Raw genomic sequence first — 25,073 nt, 5'->3', positions numbered from 1 at the left:
CAGACAAAGAGACCCCTTGGGTCCAGCATTGATGTTACCAACAACAGAGTACCATGTGGCATGGGTCCTGGGAGAGGGAGCTGTCTACCTCCGACTGAGGCTGCGATGTCCGGCACTGTCGTCGTCCTGATCCGGAGGTCAGAGACATTCTAGGCTTCCAGCTCGCGTCCTGCAGATTTGGCAAATTCCCCCCAACACCCCTCGGATACCACACACTACAGAGTGCAAGCTAGCACAGGTTTTGGTTTGAAAGTTCAAGTCCCTCAAACATGGCAACCTTCCCCAGCATTTTTTGAACTCCTGATGTTACTGCACCTCAGGTGGGGCGCTGATCTTTACAACCACTCATCTGCACAGTAGGATTACTGCGCACATCAGGAGAGTCTGTGTCCCAATCGATGATCACTTCCAACCATTTTCACCACACCCTATGTGGTTTTTACGATTTTGTGGAAATGGGGAGATCCTTTCTGTCCCTGGGATCTTGTGGACAGGAGACCAGCCAACCGGCCCTTGGAGAGTGCTTAGGGACCCGGGCCACAACAGTTGGCATTTAGCTGCAGCCCAGCAGCATCCAGGCAAAATCCACCAAGTTATAATCCCTTTTCTGGAGCACGAAAAGCCCCAGGCTACCACAGGTCTGCGGATAATCCAGTTGCAGTCCATCCTGCCCCAATGGTTCCTCTTGTCGATGTCCCAGCGTCGAACCAGCTTAGTATGGTCCCTATTCCAAAAGGGTCTCTAACTCCTGAGGGCAGAGCCCTAGTAGTTATACCCTCCATGGCCTTTGGAGATAAGATGAATGTGGCGGTCCCTCAGGGCTCAATTCTTAGCCCAACTATGTTTAATCTTTATATGGCACCTTTGGCACACTTGGCTGAGAAGTATGGGGCTAAGATAGTGTTGTATGCTGAAGACACAACTGCTGTTCACCTGCGGGAAGGGCTTAGAATTCAATAGCAATGAAATTAACACTTGCATATCTGAGGTGTTTCTCTGATTCAGGTTAAACAAATTGAAGTGCAATCCCGAGAAGTCAGAAATAATGTTTTTCGGCTCTCGGTCCTGTGATTCAGTGGTGGGGGCAGGACATGTCTCCTCCCTCCTCAGCCATCCTGATGGTAAAAAATTTGGGAGTCCAGTTTGATGACTCTTTCTATGACGGCCCAAATTCAATCAGTGGCAGGGACCTGTTTCGCGTTTTTGAGGATGTTGAGGAACTTTTTGCCCCTTCTTCCGGTCTCCCATCGAAAGACAATTGTCCAAGCCTTGGTGGTGTCGAGATTGGATTATGCCAATGCTCTGTATCTTGGCCTGTCGAAATCTTTGCTTGGGCGGCTTTAAGAGGTCCAAAATGTGGTGGCCCGAGCTATCTTCCTGTCTGTGCCAAGAACACACTCCACCCCTCTTTTAGCCTCCTTGCACTGGCTATTGATTAAGAAAGGGATCACCTTTAAATCACTGGTGCTGATCTTTAAGGCCTTCCATAAAATCGGCGCCCCTTACCTCTGGGCTAGACTGCAACTCTACATTCCGTGTCGAACTTTGCAGTCATCATCTCAGTCTTTGATCATCACCCCTTGTATTCAGCTTTCCCGCAGGGGTGGTAGATCTTTCCAAGTTCTGGCCTCTCGCCTATGAAATGGCTTGCCCCTCGTTCTGAGGAAATCCCAGGACCTCATCACCTTCACACGGAAACTTAAAACCTGGCATTCCAACAACAGCCTTAAACTGAGCGCGTTGGGTCTCATGGTATATGCAGGTCTTGTTTGCCCTAGGGCTGGGACACTCCTTGGAGTAGCCGTGTGCTTAATAAATACCCGCTAACATAACAGATCAGTTCAAAAGGCCACCTTTTGAAATGCACAGCCCTGTCTAAATGTCTACCCTGGGAGGCTTGATCAATATCTTTAGTGGGGCCAGGATGTATATTTAGTGGGGACTGAACCCTGTCCCTTGTAATGCAGGTGCCATTTCCACTCCCTTATTTCCATCCCAGTAAGGCCCCTCAGTGTCAGGTCTGCACTTTCTCTTGAGCCCCAGGTTTATTACCATCTATCAGGAAAGCTCAGATGTAGCTGTCCCCCCAGCACCCAGATGAGGATTGGAGACCGGCTGACAGTCACACAGAGCCAAAAGCACAGAAATGGCCACTTTCCCAAAGAGATATTTCTACATTAGTAATGTCTAATCCACTTGCACTACCGGAGAGGATTTGCCATTAGTAACTCATTGATATCAAACACAATACAGCTACTCTTCTGCATGTAGGAAATTCCGCTCAATAGCCCTTCCACAGCCATGTCAATCAATGCAAGAAGCAGGCCCCACCATACCAGGCTTACCATACGGAACCCTTTACTACCAGTGCATGTAGCGCACACATTCTCTACCTCTTCCTAACACCAAGCCCTACCCCAAGGGAAAACTCTGATGTAGCGAGAGACATGCAGAACCTTGACAAGTAGCTTTTTAAATGCCAAGCTGAATAACTGTAACCTGCACGCACCGGCCACTAATCATCAGTATGTATATGACAAGCACAGCTCTTTGGCACTAAAGGGCAGTGTCAACAGCGCTCAAAGTCCTAAGGCTAGCACACAGATCAGAAGAAAACCAGGAGGGACAAAGGGGAAAGTCGAGGGGAAGCATGTTAAAAAGGGTAGTTTGCAACAGCTATGTTTAAAGTTGTGTACTTGGTAAAGGCCTTGAGGTGATACATCACTACATATCAGTTATGTCAAAATGTGTCCTCCATGAGACATTTGTGACATTGCAACCAACCCTTCTCACTGATTCCAGGTGGAACATCTTTTCCCCACTCATCACCATTTACCAGTGTCTTTCTTTAGACCTCAAAGTGCTCAAAGACATCTCCGCTCACCTGATAACACATCCTTTTGTTATAATTTGAGCCTCACCGAAAGTGCCCAGTAACAGAACCGTTTTTATGATGCATCATTGTGGACCCATCACCACCTCCTCATTCACCAGTGTAGTTAAGGTGCTATTTTTCTTGGACTTCTCACCCAGCGCTAGCACAACCCACATTTCCAGGACCATAATCATTGCTTGAAAACATTACAACAAATCCATTAATACTAGCACGTCTTGTGGAACTTCTGTCCTGCTCTCATTAAACTTTTCTTGTTCCCTTCCATGTCTCTTTGAGGTGTGTCCACACATTCAAACTGCTTTCCTTTCACTCTTGCCATATAAGCAGTGACCTCTCCTCCCCAGCTTAATTCAGCATTTCTTTGCAGCAGCAATCTGTGCCACAGACTACATACTCTTCCTTTTCTTGTTGGTGATCCACTGAAAAAATGCAAATCAAGCAATTGTTAATAGTGTTTTTACTGGCTGGGCTGATAACTTTTGAAGGGACTCAGAAAGAACCTGTGGGTACTCTTCATTACCTCCTCGCCCTATTCCTGATCCTCTTGCTTACTGTATGTAGACATGAGAGTTATGCTCACTATAGTCTCCTCTGCCAATCAATTACTATTTTAAAATAGAACACCCACCCCCTTTAACAATTAAAGGGGACCTGAACATAGATTCATCCTGTTTCTTTTTTTGCCTCACTTCCCAACACAGGTCTTGTATATATATTTTTTTGGATAGATGGTGTTTGACCTACTGAGCTTTTTTTTTTTCTTTTAATATTTTATGCTTTACAGGACTTGGATCGCATCTCTTGCCTCCTTCATGGTGCGACGGACCTGTTGTAGTATACTTGTATTTAGAGTATTGCACCTTTCCTAGTTATCTGCTTTGCTGCTCAGCCAGTGTGAATGATCTTGGAATGTTAGTATGTTTGAGAGAATGGAATGCTGGTATGCCTGTGTGTGGAGTGGCATTTGAGAGGTTGGGCTGAGCAGGATAGGATAGGATAGGCTAGGCTAGGATATGCATTTGTAGAGCGCGAATTGCTGCCCGGAGACGTCCAAGCGCTAAGAGTACCGAGTCCCCACACCCGGCCCAGAAGGAGAGATAAAAAGTGAAATTAACTAAACTGGATGAAATAGAAAGGTCTTCAGTTGTTTGCGGAAGGTTGAGAGGTTGGGGTTAGCTCTAAGGTGCAGCGGAAGGGCGTTCCAGGCCTTGGCGCCATTATATGAAAACGTCCTGCCTCCGGATCTAGATCTTTTTATTCTGGGGGCCTTTGCAAGAAAGATCTGACTGGAGCGGAGGCTTCTGTTGGGCGCATAATGAGTGATTAAGTCTCGAGTGATTTTGGGGCCAGTGTTCCAGAAGGCCTGGTGTGCTATACACATAGCTTTGAACAGGACCCTCTGTCGCACCGGTAGCCAATGAAGGGTAACCAAGCCGGCTCTCACTGACTGTCTGCGGGGAAGGTCGAGTAGAATACGTGCTGCGCAGTTCTGGACTATCTGAAGCCTTCTCAGAGTAGATTCGGGGGCGCCAAGGTAAAGTACATTGTTGAAATCGAGTCGTGACTGAATTAAACCTTGTACGGCAGTTTGTTTGGCATCCCAAGGAAGGAGGGGGAGGATTCTTTTCAACATCTTCATGATGCCATAACAAGTGGCCGAGAGTTTTGTGGATTGTATATTAAAGGACAGGGATCTGTCCAGCCACACTCCAAGACTCTTGATGCTGTTTTTGGGAGTTGGTGGGGGACCCAGACTGGGCGGCCAGAGGGAGGGGGGGATACTGAGGTCCGGGGGGCCAAGGAGCATCAGCTCAGTTTTGTCCCCATTCAGTTTTAACGATGAAAGGGACATCCAGGTCTTCACTCTCTAAGCCCGCCTGGTGCAGATGGTTTAGCTTCCTGTGTCAAGGAGACCACCAGCTGCGAGTCGTCCGCGTATGAGATGATCTTAATCCCATACGGGCGGACGACATCGGCCAGTGGCCTCATGTACAGGTTAAAAAGTGCAGGGCTTAGAGATGATCCCTGAGGGACTTCACATTTCAAAGGTCTGCTGGCAGAGACAGACTCTCCTTCAAACACGCAGAAGGATCTGTCTTCAAGGAAGGACTGGAACCAAGACCAGGCTTTGTCCCCAATCCCAACCTGGGACATACGGTACAGCAGAGTGTCATGGCTAACCGTATCAAAGGCCGCACTGAGATCAAGGAGGATCACTGCCACTGATCCTCCTTGATCCAGGATTTTTCTCGCTTCCTCGGTGACCATGAGGAGGGCGGTCTCGGTCCCATGTTTAGGTCTAAAGCCCGTCTGGGTAGGGTCCAGTAGATGGTGATCTTCCAGAAAAGTTATTAGTTGTTTGTTTATGTATTTCTCCAGAATCTTGCTGACCCATGGGAGCAGGGAAATGGGGCGATAGTTGCTCAGGTCATTAGGGTCCAGATTGGGCTTTTTCACTAGGGCTCTAACCAGGAGCAGCAAGGAAGCTGCTCCTGGTGGGGCTCGCCCTTTGGGCTTTTTACTCAGTTCAAATTATGATTGATACTTACTGACATTTAAGAAATGTATCAATAAAGCATATATCTAAAAAGTACACCTGAGCCCATTGGACTCATAACACCTGTGTATCTGTGAACAGTTGATAGGGAGACATGTTAATGGTGGCATCTCCTGTCAGCAGCGCCTTCTCCCCTGCTTGTCTGTGCGGTGGGGTTAGCCTGCATTGTATTAGACTGACAACAGGGAGGAAGACACGTTATTAGCAAGGGGATTGCGACGAGTTTGTCCTTTTGAATTTCTCACCACTTAAATTGTTGTGCAGCGCAAAGTGCTCCATTTTAAATGTCGCATGGGCCTATTTACCTGCAAACATTTCAGAAAACAATATAAAGCTTCACTTTAGAGACTGAAGTTGGTTGTGATGTGATGGAGTTTTATTTAAGATTTGCCATTTATTTTGAAAATATTTGCTGTGAATTTTTCAAGATGGTAGGTAATAAATCCCTGATTTCCACTTAACTCTTCTGCAGAAGTTAAAAAAGAAATCTGGTTCAAAACGAGTCAAAAGTGTCCTTCCTTAAATTTTCGTTAAAAAGCGGATGGTAGTCATGACTCAACAAACCAAAAAAAATGGCTTAGCGCTTCCATCTTGAATGCATGTTCTTTCCTTTTTTCTTTTTCTTTGTTTAATTCAAATAAGTGAGTAGATTTTAAAATAATTTTTATTTGTTTGCAAATATTTAAAAATATTTTTTAAATTGAATTGAATGGTGCAATTTGTGCCTTAGGGTCCTTTAGGACCCTAAGGCACACATTTGAGTTGGTATAGCACATTTGAGCTGTTATGGGTGTGTTAGTATTTACTACAGGAAGCATAGCGAAAAGCAAAGATTCCAGTCTCCTATTCCCCCTATGGGAAGGGGTTCTTAAGATACAGCAAGAAGTAATTTAAAAATGGGAACCTCTGGTGAGGTTCATAATGTTTCTGAGTAATATCCTCAAATTATGATAAAGTCCTTCACTGAAGTCTTTAACAAACACCCTGAAGTTCAAGTTAATTCCCTATCTTTTTATAAGCGATTCCTCCCAGATGTCCTGTACACCTCCATCTTCACTATCTTTATATTGGTCATCTCCCCATTAAGACACAGCTGAATTTGAAGCAGGAGCTCCAAGGAGAGAGCATGTTCAGAAAGATGAACAAAAGGTGTTGATGTCTTAAATCTCCTGCACCCAGCAGTTGCCTTTGCAAGGAACAGCTTTCTATCAGCGTTGACTGTTTCAGACAGTTCAACAAGCTTGTTTTTATTCTGGTGTACAAGGGCTTCTAAAAAGTTAATGGAGAGGTCCAGCGAAGACATCTATCCCCATATTTATCGGGATACTTAATCTGCTGGTGAAGGGGTCGATTGAGATCGCTCAGAAATTAATGATTGATCTGGTATTGAATAAATTAAACTGTCAATCAGCCAAACTGCTGTCAGATGAGGTAGATATTTTAGACTTGGTGGAAAAGAGGGTTGAGGCCTCTTGGAAGCGGGTATATTGTGGATTGACCCAGGGTATGCAAACACGTCCAAGTCTTTAGTCATGGATTTTCAAAACGTATCTAAAGGTATTCAAGAAGAGGAACATGTGCTGGAGTCTAAGACCAAATAACTCTCGGACATATTTGAAAATGTAATGGTATCAACCATGATTGCAGGTGGCATGGTAACTGCAAGGAGAATGCTATATCATATAGACATTGAAAGACATCTCTTTGCAGAAGATGTTTACTAAAAATGCAGTTTCCAGGAGATAAACTTTTTGGGGAGGATCTGGAAAATGAGTACAAAGCATACCATGCCTTTCAAATTTGAACCAAATCCAATAAGACTTTATTTCGGTTTTAGTAAAAACATAGAGTACACAATAACAAGACTTCAAAAGTAAAATCAAAACAATGTGCAGAAGTCCATAAAAACACATTATAGTATGTTGCAATACAAATGAATTTAAGTGATTAAAACCAGATTTTATCAGGGTACATTAAAATGAAACGCACAAAGCATCTCCACACTAGAGTAATTTCCAGAGAGAGCAAACACTATACATTACAAAATACCATAATTCTTTCAAGGTATAATAAAATAAACTATACAGAATAAGAATTCTTATCCATCATGGATCCATTAGCACATATCTTTCCTGATCTTAATTGAAGCACGAATAAAACTAATGATGGTGTGGCAAACAAATTCATTCGATGAGCATTACAGTTTGTCCAGAACTTGAGTTTGAAGGAAAGGCATTGTCTCCATAGGAAATTGTTGGTTTCAGCTTTGCTTTTGACACTCCTATGATTGCTTCTGCCAATGGACTGTACAGATGTGTTTAGTCTACATAAGGCAAACCTCAAATTACTTGTTTTTTTCCTGATGGGATTTAAGTGGATAATAGGTTTGCCAGTGTTTGATAGCCTGATCCCCAAATAGTTAAAAGCTGGGGTCAGGGCCGAACTGGGAACCAAATCCGGCCCTGGTAAAGTGCTCGTCCTCCCCTCCCAGGGGTTGGGGGTATCGCTGAGCTCTTTGCCAGGGCCGGTTTTCGGCCGATTTTGTTGCAGGGTCGATTTTGCAGCTATCTGACCTGCACCTGATCTGATTCTGGTCTCTTGACTGCAGCCACGACACCAAGACCGGTGTCAATTGTCACGCCATGCACCACAAGGCCTTACGGATCGATTCCCCAAGTTTCTTGCTATTGAAAATGCGACAGTCCCTATCCTGGTTGAGATGAAGATCGTGAGATTAGTCATCTATCTTTGTCACAGTAGTCTCCCTCTTGTAAGTTCCACAAAAAGAAGAAGTTGAAAAGGAGTTTGCCCCATCTGTCAAACTCCAATGAGGGAGCATTCACTCTCAAGGCCTGGCTTCATGGTTGCGCCTGCATCTGTGCAATCTCTGCACCTCTTGGAGCTACTGGGAGCCAGAGTGACCCCCTCCCACCTCTGCGGTTTTTGTGAGGCCATGCACCTCCTATTTGGCTGGCCCATCCCCGCTGGAGCACATTTGGGCCCCGTCGGTTTGGAAGAGGCCTCTACTGGTTTTCTGCCAGTCGCTTCGCCCTATGTGTCAGTTGAGCCATGTGGATTCACAGATGGATCCGGACCGGCACCGATCGAGACCCCTCCATCTTCCCCTACCCCACTGTCCATGCTCCCTGTACCGCCCCCATTCTCATACTCCGACACGTAGCCGAATGGATGCAGCATCAGGGAAATCTCTCTGACGTGGTCCAGATCTCGGAGGGTGCTGCAAGAGAACTGCAGTGATGGTTAACAAACAGCGATTGCATAACCCTCTCACTTACCCAACCAGATCTGACCATATTGACAGATAAGTTGTTGAGTGCTTATCTAGGATCCTGATCGATACTGTGACCTTATGCCCCTATTCGGCTATAAATCCATTTATTCCCTATATTGGCATACCCGTCCAAGTGCGATATTCAGAAACTCATCTCTGGCCTCACACGAACAGAGCCACATTCCAGAATAGCTTTCTCTGCCACTTCCTTTGCAACCAATTAGTGCAATGACGGAGCAGAAGTCACTATCTGAGATTCCTAGATTAACACTCTGAGTTCTTCAACAAGATAAAAACTCAGCAAACCTGGAAATCCCCGCTTGCTGTGTTTTGATTGGTAATAGAACTCTAATGAGCACTGATAAACGATCACTTCCTAGTGACATCTTATTGACGTCTTATGTCCAGCAAATTTACGTCAAACAAGGCACCTTTCAGGTATAATTATTACCAACGTTGCCTTAAGCAATGTCCTGTTGCCCGTCGCCTGAAGCTGCTGTATGCAAGCTGCTGATACCATTATCGCTGCTAAAGCGCGAACGATGGTGTGGTGAACTTAGGAGCTGAACAGCCGTCCCCTGCAAGAGCCCAGCAGATGCAAGCTGCCCGCGGATGCTGCCCCCCCTCCTCCTCCTCGACGCGCTGAAGAGAGACGCTGCCTTTCTCCTGCCGAGAAATCCAGCTCCAGCGTTTCTGGTCTACCGTTGCGGGTGACTGGGATACCGAGTTTCCCTGAAGGAGATACCAGACCTCCATCATTCTATTCAGAGGTATGGTGTTGACTAAACCCTTAGTGAGAATTCTTGAAGCAAACCTTGGCAAAACCAACTTAACTTAAAGCTACTTACTTACTCCCCTCCCACGTATTAGGCTTAGGTCAGGTACACTGGGGTAGGCGTAGTTAGAAGCACCAGTTGAGTATTTTAGCCTAATGTATATATGAATGTATATATGTTTTATTACTTTTAAACTATTGTATGGCTAAGAAACCATATCAATGCTTTTACAGTATTATTTCGCAATACTTATCTTACTGTACGTACTTTTTATAATAACAAGTCTTGCAATTGTGGCAATTCATTTCTCTTGTACGAGAAGAAAGACTGTTCAATAAATGTTAACCCTTTATTGACAAACGCCCGTCTCTCTATTCTCTACATATTGTGAAAGTAATCTGCACCAACCTGACTGAGTAAAATAACTGTCTATTGTTTCACACGACCCTAGAGATTGACTCTTGATCTGAGGAGCAAAGTTGTCATGTTGCACGGTTGTTGGAAAACTGAATCCCTTCTTGTCTGTGCCAGGGAAGCTGATCACTTCCTATTTCAGTCAAGAAAGTTTCCAGTGACCTCTGAGCTAGTTGGTAACAAACCCAATTAAGTTTAGCATAGTCAGTAGAGGCCTGGAAGATCCGCACTTCTACGTCGATACTACTGTTTATGTTATTCCAATGCGCAGGGCCTATTGGGAAAATAGGAACTATGCTACATGGCGCCCAACGTTTGGTAAGGCGATAAACTAACGCAAGACGTTAGAGTAACTCAGTCGTGCATTTTTCACACAGACCCCTTTCTCCCGTAAATACTCCAATAGACGTCTGGAGTGGGTGAAAGGTAAAAATCCTCCCGACCTTAGTAGGAAGAGATTCCTATGTAAAGCTCTGGTTTATTCAACGTTGAAGGATACAGTGTTCCAAAATATTGTGCACCTAATCTTTGTCTCCATGGAGACCAACTCTGCAAAACCTGCATTTATACAATGCCAGGAGAAAACGGAACCACTGGGGCCGCAGCAGATGCGACTCAGCAGGATCCCGACGATACGGTACCGGGTGCAATAATCATCCCGGCACAATTAAGAAAATCTATAACGTTAAAACTTATAGAAAACGGACTGACACCACAAGGTGGTACAGTAATCTTCGTGATAGAGGCACACGAATATCGGCAGACAGAGGTATTCTATTCATGGATAAACTTTCCAGCGGCAAACGCTAGAACAAAAGAGTTTCACTATTACAAAATAGAGAAACCTCCGGAAGAGTACGCTCCTTTCGAGGAGACTGAAATCCCACTGAAATTCCAAGAGCACCTGCTCTGGTTTAATGGCGCCCTAAAACATAATGATCATATTACCAGGCTCGGTCCACTAGGTAGACCAGGAGCAAAGTGGCCGGTTCTAGCCGGCTTCACACCACATCCTGACATTGCAAAAATGTCTAAAGAAGAGCTGTTAGTACAGCTAAAAACATTAATTAAAATACATAGGCAATTAGTCCAATATGTAATGCGGACTGCAACAGTCCAACCAGCTGTTAATGTACCACAGCTGACCCCTCATCAGGGGAACACTAATAAAATTACACCACAGAACATACAGTCATGTCTTGGTAAAACACCCGTAAAACGGGAACAAATTCCATTCTGGTTAGCACAGAAAATCACTCAAATAGAGGCAGTATTTCCTGATACTACCCCTATAGAGAAACACAGAATCTTGACCATCTGCCTTCCTATGGGAATCGCACCACACATGGAGGACTGCGACACTTCGGGTACAGTCTTTGCTTCCATTTACACAAAAACACATGGTGTTCCGTCTATGGCGGTAATACCAAAAGTGCTAAAACAGATTCAAAATGAATACGGTCCAGAGCCCGCTTTAAATCTTGGTATGAAATTACTGAAAGACTTTAGGCAGGTCTCAGCTATATTATTAGCCAATATAAAAGGAGAAGCTGAGATCGGCCCTGGACCAGGGTTCAATTCCCCGCCTCGGCGGGTCTTGGGCTCAAAAATTCCACGGACTCGATAATTCTCGCTCCGGTGCCTTCTCGACTCACGGGTTCACACTCTGCGACTCTGGGCAATAGCTTGCTTAATCTCCACAACGGCCCCTCGCGGCGGTATGCCTGGCTTTCACCTTGTGGATACCCTGCCGGGGTTATCTCACAGGGGAATACCAGGACGGGTTCCCTAAGCAAGCGCCGGGAAACCCTTTGTGGGTAGCTGTGCGCTATATAAGCTCAAATACATTTACATTTACATTTACAAGCAGCATCTGTGGCGATCCGCCAGAAGTTGAAGGAAACAGATATAACAGAGCAGCCAGTTGAGCTTGCCAGAATCATAGAGAAATGCTATGAAGAATTAGGTAGAGACAGCTTGGGTGGGAAACCAGTAAAATCCCAACTGCTCGAAAATCCTGAAAAATTATTTATTAAAAATAATTCAAACACTCCTAAAAAGAGCTGGGATGGAAATAAACAATCCACTCCAAAGGAAAAAGTTTTCCAGTCCAGAGGAAGGTCTCCTCGACGGAGGGAAAGAACTCCGACTCGAGAACACCAGTCTCCCCAGAGGGAGCCCTCTGAGAAAAGATATAACCTTAGAAATAGGGATAATCTGAAGAAACCTGATAGATATCAAAGTATTGATAAATGTCCCTCTCGATCTTTTTCGCAGAAATCGGAAAGAAGAGGACGGTCAGACCCAGGAGAGCACACCAAGTCCAAAGACAAGGAACCTGCTCAGAGTAAAAAATCTCAATTTCCAAAAAAGAAGGTAGCCAGTATTAGAGTAATCAACCATGCCGAGAATACTGAGGACACAGTTGAAAAACGGGGAGTGGGCATTGACAATGTTGGACAGTGCAGCAGAAATCAGTATAGCGCGCAAGATCTTGATGAGTCATCTGGAGACAGTGGACACGAATGAATACATTCAGGTTGAAACTGCCGACACCAGACTTAGCGAGCCCCATAAAATATACGAAATAACATTGCGTATAGAGGGTGATAAGACTAGGAAAATAAAGGGACTATTTTGGGATAAACTCTCAAAAGGCTATGATATTCTGTCAGCTGAAAAAGATTGGCCCCCAGAGTTTGTCAGGGAGTGCCCTCGTGGCGAAGAAGTGATTATGCCTGCCTTCTCGAATCACATTCCGATTCACAAAAAATATACATATGCAAGGAAATGGGCAGTAGCCCAGGCACCGGCATTATATAAAAATCATGTAGGATGGGATGAGGACTCTCCTCCTCACAAAATCCAATTAAAAAGTGAACCAACTGCCCAACGGCAGTATCCCATTAAGCAAGAAGCTAAAAAACAGGTCAGGGAGATCTTAGATCAACTTGAATACCAGGGGTGATTGAAACATGCACCTCTCAAATGAACAATCCTTTGTTTCCTGTCTCCAAGCCAGACAATTCATATCGTCTAGTTTTGGACTACAGACACCTTAATACATGTTGCAAAACATTTGCAGTACAAAACTCGCATAGTGCAGCCCTAATGAATAACCTAGTTAGGAAAAAATATAAAACGACATTAGACATATCTAATGGTTTCTTTTGTCAAAACATTGCACCAGAAAGCAGATATTTGACCGCTTTCTCAACATTTGGGTTGCAGAAAAAATTCTGTCGACTCCCACAGAGGTTCAAGAACAGCCCAGGACTATTCTCAGCTAGGGTAACAGAGTTACTACAAATATATGATGATGAGGCATTATCTTACGTAGATGATATCTATATCACAGACGAGGACTTGGATACTCACTTGAAAAGAGTGAACACCATTATACTTGGGTTCGCAGCAGAAGGTTACAAATTCAACTTTAAAAAGCCTCGAATTGCCCATCTGACAGTACTATTCTTAGGGTACGAGTTATCAAGTGAAGGGAAAAGCCTAGCTGACAACTTCTTAGAGAAGTGCGCTGTACTCCAAGCTCCAAAAACGCTGAAGAATTTACAATCCATACTAGGTTTTCTGAATTTAGGAAAAACGTACATTCTAAATTACGCAGAGAGGGTTAAACCTCTCTACGAACTAATTAAACCTGATTTTAAACGGATGGATGCAGCATCAGGGAAATCTCTCCAACGTGGTCCAGATCTCGGAGGGTGTTGCAAGAGAACTGCAGTGATGGTTAACAAACAGCGATTGCATAACCCTCTCACTTACCCAACCAGATCTGACCATATTAACAGATAAGTCACTCCTGACTTGTAGAGCGGCCATCTGGTAGAGCTGGAGATCCGAAGCCTCTGGTTTCCCACAGATTTCAGTCTCCACATCAAAATGTTGGAACTCCGAACAATCCGGCTGGCATTGGAAGCCTTATTTCCCTTAGTCAAGGGAAGGCTAGTGCAGGTGGTCAGACAATACCACCATCCTGTAGTGCTGTAACAGGTAGGGCAGGGTGGGTTGTGGATGCTTTAAGAGGCCTTCACCTCTGATTATGGCTGCAAAATACCTGGTGGTTAAACACCTGGCAGGCTCTATAAACGCTAGAGCGGACAAACTCAGCCAGGGATGGAAGAGGCCCTTACTGGTTTTCTGCCAGTCGGTTCGCCCTATGTGTCAGTCGAGCCATGTGGATTCACAGATGGATCCGGACCGGCACCGATCGAGACCCCTCCATCTTCCCCTACCCCACTGTCCATGATCCCTGTACCGCCCCCATTCTCATACTCCGACACGTAGCCGGATGGATGCAGCATCAGGGAAATCTCTCCGACGTGGTCCAGATCTCGGAGGGTGCTGCAAGAGAACTGCAGTGATGGTTAACAAACAGCGATTGCATAACCCTCTCACTTACCCAACCAGATCTGACCATATTGACAGATAAGTCACTCCTGACTTGTAGAGCGGCCATCTGGTAGAGCTGGAGATCAGAAGCCTCTGGTTTCCCACAGATTTCAGTCTCCACATCAAAATGTTGGAACTCCGAACAATCCGGCTGGCATTGGAAGCCTTATTTCCCTTAGTCAAGGGAAGGCTAGTGCAGGTGGTCAGACAATACCACCGTCCTGTAGTGCTGTAACAGGTAGGGCAGGGTGGGTTGTGGATGCTTTAAGAGGCCTTCACCTCTGATTATGGCTGCAAAATACCTGGTGGTTAAACACCTGGCAGGCTCTATAAACGCTAGAGCGGACAAACTCAGCCAGGGATGCCTAGCGGATCACAAATTGTTTCTAGCTGGACGTGGTGCAAGGTCTCTCAGCAGTGAGACGAGCCTTGGTTGGATCTGTTTGCCACTGCCAAGAACGCGTAGTGTCAGCAGTTTTGTGCGATAGTTTCCAATACGGTTCTCGTTCAGATTCTTCATCTCGAGTGGAGCTCAGGCCTCCTCTACAGCTTTCCCCCCCCATACCACTCATGCCCAGAGTTCTCAAGAATATCTGGAACGACTGGACCCAAGTCACCCTTGTCGTCTCCTGACTGGGGTCAGAGTTTGGTATCTCAAGTTTTTGAGCATGGCCATCTGTCCTCTGATCAGGCTGCGACTAAGGGAGGATCTTCTGTTGCAGCAACAAGGAAGGATTCTCCACCCAAACCTGTCAATACTACTCCTTCAGGCGTGGAGATTATGCGGCGACAGTAAACAGCTTTCGACCTTCTGTCCGAAGTCTTCAATGTTATGTTGGCAACCAGCCGACCCTCCACCAAGACGGCATATACCTGCTATTGGAGCCAGTTTGTGGCATGGTGTGCCGAAAAATAGGATGATCCCTTTTCTGCTCCTCTCTCTCAGGTGGCACTTTTTATTTTTTCTCTTGCCCTGTAGGGCCCTGCTTAAAAGGTTATCTTTTTGCCACCTCTGCATTTCTGCATTTGCCAGATCAGCCATCCCTGTTCAAATCCCTTATTGTACATAGTTTTTGAAAGGTCTCCAACACATGCTCACTCCTTCACTATTTATCATATTCCCAGTGGGACTTAAATTTAGTGCTTGCTTTTCTCATGTGCACTCCCTTTGACCCGCTACATAACAATCATCTCATTCTCCTTACCATCAACACGGCCTGTCCGGTTGCAATAATATCTGCCAGGAGCGTTATTGAACTCCAGGTTTTGTTATCTAAGCTGGTCCAACGCACTAGGTCTTCCTTCCTTCGAAGGTCGTCATTCCCTTTCACATAGGCCAATCCGTTACCCTGCCTACCTTTTTCACTCCGCCGCTGGAACCAAGAAGAACGTTGTTCTATCTTGCCCACACAAAACAACTTTGGGTGGATAATTAACTCTTCATGGAGTATGTCCGAACCAATAAAGTAAAGGCCGTGCAGAAACAGACCGTCTCTCGATGGATCGTGTTCTGCGTTAAAATCTGCAACGCATTTACCAAGAAGCAACCCCAAAAGATTTGCATGCTTATTCCACCAGAGCAAAGGTTGCGAGCACTGTGTTAGCACTTGAAGTCACAGTCAACTGCCAGGCAGCAACTTGGGCTTCCCTGCACACGTTCACATATCACTACTTTCCGGACAGTCAAGTCCATTGGTATGAGTGCTTTCCCCGTTTGGTCCTGCAGGACTTTTTGATATGAAATTGTTTTGCTGACCCACCTCCAAGGATGTATTGCTTGGTCATTTATTCAACAGGTAAGGAATCTGCAGCTAGAAGTCTATCAGATGAACAAGTTACTTACCTTCGGTAACGCCTTATCTGGTAGTGACTTTATCTAGTCGCAGATTACTTACCGACTCACCCATTTTCCCTGCTCTGCAAACTGATTTCTAGGCACAGGGTTTTTCCCCTTTCAGTGCCCTAGTTTTACACACCAATTAGTGTTGTTTTTGACTCATTGCATGAAAAGTCACAAAAGGAAACTGATGTGCGCATGCTAGGGTGCTGCCAATATATGCACTGGGCACGTCACTTTCAGAACAGAGGACACCACGCGGAGCCAAAAGACTCTACCTACTGCACGCAGCGGTACTGTTCACAAAAAGTCAGGATCCAGTCTGATGCCTGAGAATAATTCCAAGGTAAGGAATCTGCAGCAAGATAGTCTCTACCAGGTAAGGCGTTACCAATGTATATAACTTGTTCTTCAATGCACCACTAGTCACATAATGCCTAAATATTTACTAATCATTTAAATTGTTTTGTAAAGAATCCCCTTGTTGGCAATTTATTATAGTTTAGATTTTTATTTAACATCATTATACCATGGATTTGATTTTGGGCTGATGTGCGATCTTGCATTTGTTTAGATTTTGTAATCCATTTTTAGCTGATTATGTAGTTTGTCTGTTACTATGGGCACATTTGAGATGGGTTGTTTGTCTCTCATTAACCGCATGCGCGCTAACGGAATTCCGCTAGCGCGCTGGGTTTTTCAAAATCGCACTTTGCGTGACGAGCTGGGCTCGTCATCAGTGTGCGAGCGGGCTACACCATGACGAGCCCAGATCGTCATGAGTGTCGAAGGGGTTAACAGAGTTAATTTATATCCATTGCTACATTTTGCCATTTGAGCAAACAGCACAGTGAAACCTTGTGCCAGTTTAACCTTTTTATAAGTGAGCATGACTTCCATCGGAGCTTCCCACTACCTTCAGCTCTTCTGCAATTTGGGATTCAAGTTGGAAGCATGTGATAATCAGCAGGTAGCCACTTTCACAGCATTGAGCCAATAAGTGCCTACATGCCAGAATTACACCCAAGGGTTTCTTTGTGCTATCACAGCCAAAAGGGAAGGCGAGAGGGCTCCGACTAAGCTAAAGCTTGGTTAACAGACAGGTCTTTAAAATCTCCTGAATCCCAGGAAGTTAGGTTCCAGCCTGACTGAAGAAAGTAGAGAGTACCATAAGTTTGGGTGGGGGGGAGGGGAGACAGTGAAGCTCCTTCCACCTGTTCTGTCGCTTGACAAGAGGATCTGAGAGCTCGAGTAGGCACATTTTTGCTTGCCACTACAGCTAAAGACTGGACATTAATGGGTTTGTAAATAATACAACTTGTTTTAAAAAAGAGTTCCCTCTTTAATGTGGGCCATTGAAGTGTTATTAATGCAGAAGAGATAAGTGCATGTCTATGCAGTTAACAGATTGTCCTTGCGCTGTATTTTGAATGATTTGTAGTAGAGGACCAATCTTCCTAATGGATTTCAATAGGCCAAAGCGCTTGGCTGTTACCGCCTTGTTCAGGGTGGTTATAGACAATAGGTTGTCGTAGGAATTACGACAATAACGATAGAGAGAGATACAAGACAGCTTTGTATAGCTACAAAAAACTTATCATTAAGGAAAAATGTAATTTCTACACCAAACAAATAGAATCAGCTCAAAACTCGAGCAAACAGTTATTCCAGGTGGTAAAAAATGTATCTAACCCTACGCTTCCCGACTCCATAGAACCATCTCAAGCTTTCTACAACGAAATTGCGGAATTTATTTAAAGGAAAGGTCACAGATATTTTTAACAATTTCACAAAAAAAACTTCTGCTGCCACAGCTGGCCGAGTTGCTACCCATATATCCACCGGACCAACTCTGGAAGCGTTCCCTTCACTCTCTCAGGCTTCCATAGAGGAAATTATGAACTCTGTCAAATCAGGATCACCCACGGACCCATGCCCCCCGCGCATCCTTAAACTAGTATCTGATCAGACAGCCCCGGTGCTTACCAATATCTGCAATGCGATGTTCCTGACAGGTGAATACCCTAAAATCTGGAAGAAAGTCATCGTGAAGCCCCTTCTAAAAAAAAGCAACACTAAATCCAGCAGAGTTAAAAAGCTATCGACCTATCGCCTCGCTCCCCTATCCATCTAAGGTTTTCGAGAAGGCAATTAATTTACAACTATGAAGCTTTATTGACAAAAACGAGCTACTAGATGATACCCAATTTGGGTTTAGAAAGGGTCACGGTACCGAGACCGCCTTGATAAAAGCAGCCGAAGAGGTCAGAATAATTATGGACCAAGGCGGTACAGCGATCCTAATACTTTTAGATCTGTCTGCAGCTTTCGACACGGTCGATCACAACATCTTGATCGACCGTGTCGATGCCATGGGCATCCAAGGCAAAGCCAAGACTCTTCTAGCATCCTTTCTATCGGACAGAGAACAGTCTGTGAAAATGGGGAGTTATTACTCGCCTGATTTCACTTTGCCTTGTGGAGTTCCTCAGGGCTCCTCGCTAAGTCCGACGCTTTTCAACGTCTATGTGTCGGACTTAGCGAGGGTGATTAAGTCATTTGGCATTGGATTAACATCATACGCCGATGACACTCAATTAGTCCCGGCTATTCATAAAAACGGAACAGCAGTGGCCGCTAACTTCCAGGAAGGAATGAGAGCGATCAGCACCTGGATGGACCAGAATTGCTTAAAACTAAACTCCGACAAGACGGAGGTCATGCTATTTGGTGAACTGACCCCGTCTTGGTCCCCAGTCTGGTGGCCATCAGAGCTGGGAGATCCTCCCCTACCAGTGTCAAAAGTCAGGAATCTTGGAGTCCTATTTGACAATAGGCTAACCTTTCTCAGCCATGCTAACGCAGTGGTTTCAGCGTCCTTTTACACCTTGAGAATGGTTAAGAAATTACTTCCTTTCCTACCCCCAAACGCAGGTAAAACTTTAATGTCCACGCTAGTCCTGTCAAAGGTTGATTATTGCAACGGCTTATTACTGAATGCACAGAAGCAAGTTCTGAACAAACTACAGCTGGTGCAAAACGCTGCTGCAAGAATCCTAACCGGCACATCTAAATTCTCACCCATATCTTCCATCATTCGCCAACTACACTGGTTGCCGATCAGATGCCGCACAAAGTTCAAGGCCTTGTGCATTATTTACAAAACATTGAACAATACTGGACAGGACTTCTTAAAAAAATCCATTAGTGTCTACAAACCCACTCGATCCTTACGCTCTACGGCATCTCAGCTGCTTAACATCCCACGCACTATGAAAGCAACATGGGGCGACAAACGCTTCGTAGTTGCTGCTTTCAAATTGTGGAACAAGCTCCCCCCTCATATTAAATTAAGCTCCTCCTTACTTATATTTCGGAAACATCTTAAAACGTGGCTCTTCAACCAGTAAGCTTTGTAGGAACCCTTTGCAATCTTAATGAACTCTAGCGCCGAGACACCGGAAGGTATTTGTGCGCTCTAGAAATTTTATAAATGAAATAAAATAAATAAATAAAATAAAATACCTTGAATTTAAGGCTCTTGGCATAGGCCACAGGGACAGGAGAGGCACTAAGCACAGAGAGGCAATAGGTGTTGGCCCAGAGGTCCATCCTGTGATTGAGAATAACCAGCTCAGTCTTCTTTGTGTTTAGCTTGAGGGAGTTAGTGCCCATCTGCGTCTGAATGAACCTCAGGATAGATTGAGATGAGATTGCGCAATACCCTCAAGACAGAGGATGAGGAGGAGCTACGCTGGCAAACAAGATGGCTGCTTAGGCTCCCGGCTCCGCCGACCTCCGTATCCCACCACAAGATCCTGTACATTATACTGATTTTAAGCCTAGCCTCTGTGTGAATGAACTGTTCTGCACTCCGATGGCGAAATCCGGAAGCTTTTATCGGCTGGTTTGACGAAGTTGCATCGAGTTGAAGATTGTGGCCTATTCCAGTGGGGAAGCCGGGGCCTCGAGTACTTTTACAGCCAGACTGCAGTACAACAACATCGGCCGTGAGACCCAGGCAGGGTCCGGTCAATCGGAGTGGAGGCTTCTTTTAAGCCCGAATTTGGCGGCAATCGTTTCTTTTGCTCAGCATTGATGGAGGAGTGACTTTGCTTGCTGTTGACTGTGGGTGGGGGGTCCCCGTCCCACGGGCCCGGTGTAGGGTCCCGCCGGGGCTCGGTGAGTTGGGGTCTCTGGCCGGCGGCGTAAACCGGGTTGACCGGGGCTGCAAATAAAGACTGGTCACCCTCCGCATCTGCCCGTTCGTGATCCTGTTTGTCCCCCCCAAGGATGCCAGATTCACCGGGGGAGGTGATTGTGATTGGTGTCGGGCGTGAGACTATGGATCGAACGGTGCTTGAGCCGTCGCTGAGGTCAATATTGGCAGAGATCTGCCCGTTTCATTCACATGTGGATGTCTTATTGAACAAATTGGATACGCGCCTATCTGAGATGCTCCTTGTGGAACCGGACCCTGCCTCACTGTTGGAACAGCAATCTGTAGCCTTTCAAGCCGCGGCCATTTTGACTCCGTGCGAGCACCCAGTGAGGAAGCAAGTATTGAAACCATCGGATGGTGCCCTGGAGGACGGTATTCCCGAGGTCGTCAGTGTACCGCCGAACCTTCCATCACTATTGACTTTGGAGGTATCGAAAGGCGTTCCCCTCCCGGAGACTTTTGTTATTGACTTTTCTTTCATTTTGTGGTCGTCATCTCCTTTCTTGGTGACTTTACGACTCCAGGGCAAGATACGTTGGGACTGTCCATCTAGGAGAGAGAGTTTTTCTGCGTCTAAAGTACTTATGAACTCGCTGTCTAAGAGTTGCTATGGATTGATTCTTGATGACTTCCTTCTCCTCTATGACTCCTTTGTGTGCCTTTGGGTCTCGCTGGGGGGGGTTTGTGTACTGATTTGGAAGGGTCTTGGTTGAGATCAATTAGATCGGGACGGTTTGGAGTGACTTTCACGGGTGTTCGACCTGCAACTGTTTGATCTAAGAGGCTGGGCGGTGTATCACGGTGTCCCCTAATTTCTCCTATAAGGGTTGTCATACGTTGGTCTTTTTGCGATAGGGGGTGTCCGTTTCTGCCGGGGGGAATAAAGGGGCTGGGAGCACATACGGATAAGCCCTCCTCCATTTTTTCCTACTTTTAGGGTTTTAGTTATTAGGGACGACAGGCATTCTGCTAGTGGGGTTAGGCTGTAGCCATTTGCAGGGGTGCAGGGTGGGGGGTTGGAGGGGTTTTTTATTTTGAATTTTTTTATTTCTATGGCCTTTTTCTTCCTTCCCTTTTTCTTCCTTTCAGGATCAGGATAGCTTGCGAATCATTCGGATTTTTATTGTGTACTTGTATTTAGTGCTCATGCTTTTAACGTTATCCTGATTCCCGGGTGGGCAGGCCCTGAGAACTGGCGCTCAACATAAAAATGTATATTGTATTGTTGTTTACACCGATCCATATGCTTTGGCACCAATGTTCCATTATAGCTGTTATTACGTGCATATCCTGTCTCCTGCCCTGTCCCCCGTATTCTTCTGTTTGATTGTATGGCACCTGTTCCTTTCTTTAGATAATGTAAAATGAAACCTCTATCTCATCCTGTGACTTAGTTGTGCGTTCTAATACAAGTTCTATTGTGAATCGCTGCCGGACCTCAGGGTTGTCGGCTGATGAGCTGTGTCGTACCGGGATTATAGTGGGTCTTAATTTTGTTTAGCGGCCGGCCCATGCGGTTGTAGGCCCATGCTTGTATTTTTATTGAATGCTACAATAAAGGTTTTTTTTTTTGGAAAACCTTTATTGATACTTCAACCAGTTACAAGTATGGGCCTACAACCACCAGGGCTGGCCGCTAATCAATATCATTTCAATCAAGCAATTAGAACCAGACTCGGCCTTCCGGGAGGCGAATACAGCACGACTTCAATTAAAACTTGCAGCATAGCATATTATACGAATAGCAGGATAATAAAGGTTCCATTTTATAATATAAGATAGAAGGATCAGGTGCCATACAATATCACAAAGGTGCATAAAGGGCGGGCAAACAGTAGGAAATCCACAGTTAGGTCGATATCATTCAAAACAGTGGCGCTGAGGCATATGATTCAGGATCAGCAAGCATACAATTAATTCCGCACCAGTGAAGCGCCCGCCCGATGGTACTGAAGTACCGTGAAAGTATAGGCACAGATAAAAAGTCGACAATTGACAAAGGAATAGACCCACTACGCTGACCCAAAAAAGAAGAAACAAAAGAAAAGGCGAAGAAAGATAAGAAGAAAAAAGGCCATAGAAACAAATAGTAAAAACAAAATTCCCCCCCTCCAACCCCCCACCCTGCACCCCTGCAGATGACTACGGCCTACCCCCCTAGCAGTGTGCCTGTCGCCCCGTAAATGAACCCGAAATATAGAAGAACAAAGGGGGAAAAAAAAAAGAAAAGGGAAAGAAAGAAGGGACTAAAACCCTGCCCAAAAAGGAGAAATGGAGGAGGGCTGTGTCATACGCATTCCCGGACTCTCCCCCCCCCGTCTTAACGAAGAATCCCACGCAATGTTAACACAATCAAGCGGACCACAATAAAACAGTACATCAGAGGAAACCAGAAATCCCGCCCCGGACTCCGGTAACCAAATAAAGCAGTCCCGTTACCGATAAGTCAATATTGTGAAACCTCAAACAACAGTCTCAGCCTTGGCCCCGTCTATCAAATTCGCTGATCCCCTCCGATAAAGAGCGTCCCACCGTAAAATTGTCAAAGGTCAAACAGAAGTTGTCGGGACATAGTTTATTAGTCGAAGAAAGGATGGCAAGTCCCAAAGTAGAAGCTAGAGTCCAACGATGCCCCTTCTCGACTCTAAGACCAAGCACTATCCCATCCGCCATCTTGATGGACCAGCTGGGAAGGGGGTGCGACACAGTCCTACACAGATCACAATTACGAGCAAACGTCTCCAAATCGGGAAAAGCAGTCAAATGTTCCGCCAATTGCAGTTCCAAAGATTCCGACTTTGAAGGTGCATCGCCAATCTCCACATGTTCGAATCGTTCCACTTCTGTAGGGGCATAGAAAGCTCCAAGCACCGGGTCAAATGGCATTGCTGGGGTAGCAATAGGGAAAGGAACAGGCCACCGGGTCTCGGGCAGCAAGTCAGAGTCTGGTCCCGATCCTCTTAAGTCCGTCCACCGCCAACATCAGATTCCAGGCCTGGGTCTTCATAGTCGCCTGAAGTGCCTCAAGGGCCGCCATCACTGACCGCAATGACGGGCCGCACTGGACCCGCTCTGCCGGGTTTCACATAGCATCAAGCATATTGACCCCCATGGAGGGGCACCTTCCCCGGGGTAAGATTAGGCAGAGCAGGGATGAACCGTGAGGGACCGATCGTCAGTAGGCGTTAGTGCGCACAAAGTCTCCGATCCAACGGCACCGGCGCTACGAACGCCAGGCCCCCGGATCTCGGACCCCCACACATAACACCTCGGGCATTATTCTTCTCCGCACCTCCGGTACAGTTCCAGGCAGCAGATCGGCAGCCAATCAATCATAAAGATGTCGGAAGTTCCGTGGACCGGACCCTGCCGCTCTCTGGTCCGCTGTTGTTCAACTAGGACCCGGCTAGACCAACACTCGAGACCCCGGCTTCCAGACTGGGTGGGCCTCAAATTAAACCTCGACATAACTCCACCCCACCATGTCGGAAAATCCTCGGGATTGCGCCATCAGTTCGCGGAGTAGTTCATGCACCCGGGTATGGGGCGAGAAACCAGGATATACGACAGGATCTTCGAGCGAGAGACGGGGGTCAGCGGAGCCGGGAAGCTATGCGGCCATCTTGCTTGCTGTCGTAGCTCCTCCCCTACAATAAAGGTTTTTAATTTTTTTTTTTTTTAAAAGGCAGAGGATGATCTGAGATTCATCAGTGTAGTTGGAAAATCTACCTTCATGACTATATAGGCCTGAGATCAATGGGCAGATGGGAACGATAAAGAGAAAAGGAGATCATGCTGAGCCCTGGGTGTCCCCACAGATGACATGGGTCTTAGAAAGGGAAAATGGGCCTAACTGTGGCCTACTAGGAAGGAGATCCAACTCAGAGCCTGATCGCTGCCTTTGGACGATTCAGCAGAATCGCATGTTTGACCGTATTGAAGAGTGCTGAGAGATCTAGGAGAACTAGTTTAGACACATGTCTTGAATCCAACTCCTGTAATAGATCAGCAAGAGTAGAAAGCATCACTGCATCTGTACTGTGGATTATGTGGAAACCAGCCTGCAATGGATGGAGAAAGTTAAATAAGTAAAGGAACCTATGTAGCTCACAAGTAACATTTTCTAAACGATTGACTGCATAGGGGCAAAGTGAAATGGGGCAATCGTTTTTCAGCTTCTTAGGAGCGTTGCCTAGCATCCTCAGCAAGCAAGGGAAGTGTTACTGCAGCTTTAAATAAGCCCTGAGCGGGTTATGTGGTAAACTTTCCCAGAAGCGTTAGGAAATTTGTATCCCTTGGTTTACTGCTGGCCAAGAGAGAAATAGCAATTCTCTGGGGCCGAGGACAGTTCCCACTTTGCAAGGTTGTCTGAATAGTCTGGCTTATTTTAACACTAATAGAGAAGTATATTCCAGCATACTGCCTGGCTCCTCCCGGCCCAAGGATATTTGGGGTCCATACATGTCTTATGTGGGAGCTGTTCGACAAGCCTTGGACTCCCAACTGGAACAGGGCATAGTCCCTGCAGAGGTGGGGTAACCTGTTTAATTATTTTTAAATGTTTACTTTCCATTGCTTTGCTGCGCCCTGCAATGATCGTCACTCTTTGGCTATGTGGCGTCACCTGCGACTGTCTGGTATGGGTGGGCTCGTAGACCTGCTTCTGGAT

General features: G+C 45.8%; 1 protein-coding gene across 1 annotated transcript in view; it reads left to right on the top strand.

Moving 5' to 3' along the window:
* Nucleotides 1–25,073, top strand: part of LOC147728286 (uncharacterized) — a 1,395,946-nt gene that overhangs the window by 1,328,778 nt on the left and 42,095 nt on the right. The gene's annotated exons all lie outside the window — the stretch shown is intronic.

Source organism: Lissotriton vulgaris, chromosome 3_1 (genome assembly GCF_964263255.1).
Source record: "Lissotriton vulgaris chromosome 3_1, aLisVul1.2, whole genome shotgun sequence".
Taxonomy (NCBI): Eukaryota; Metazoa; Chordata; class Amphibia; order Caudata; family Salamandridae; genus Lissotriton; species Lissotriton vulgaris.
Note: the sequence above shows the minus strand (reverse complement) of the source record. Positions and strands in the feature narration are given on the sequence as shown.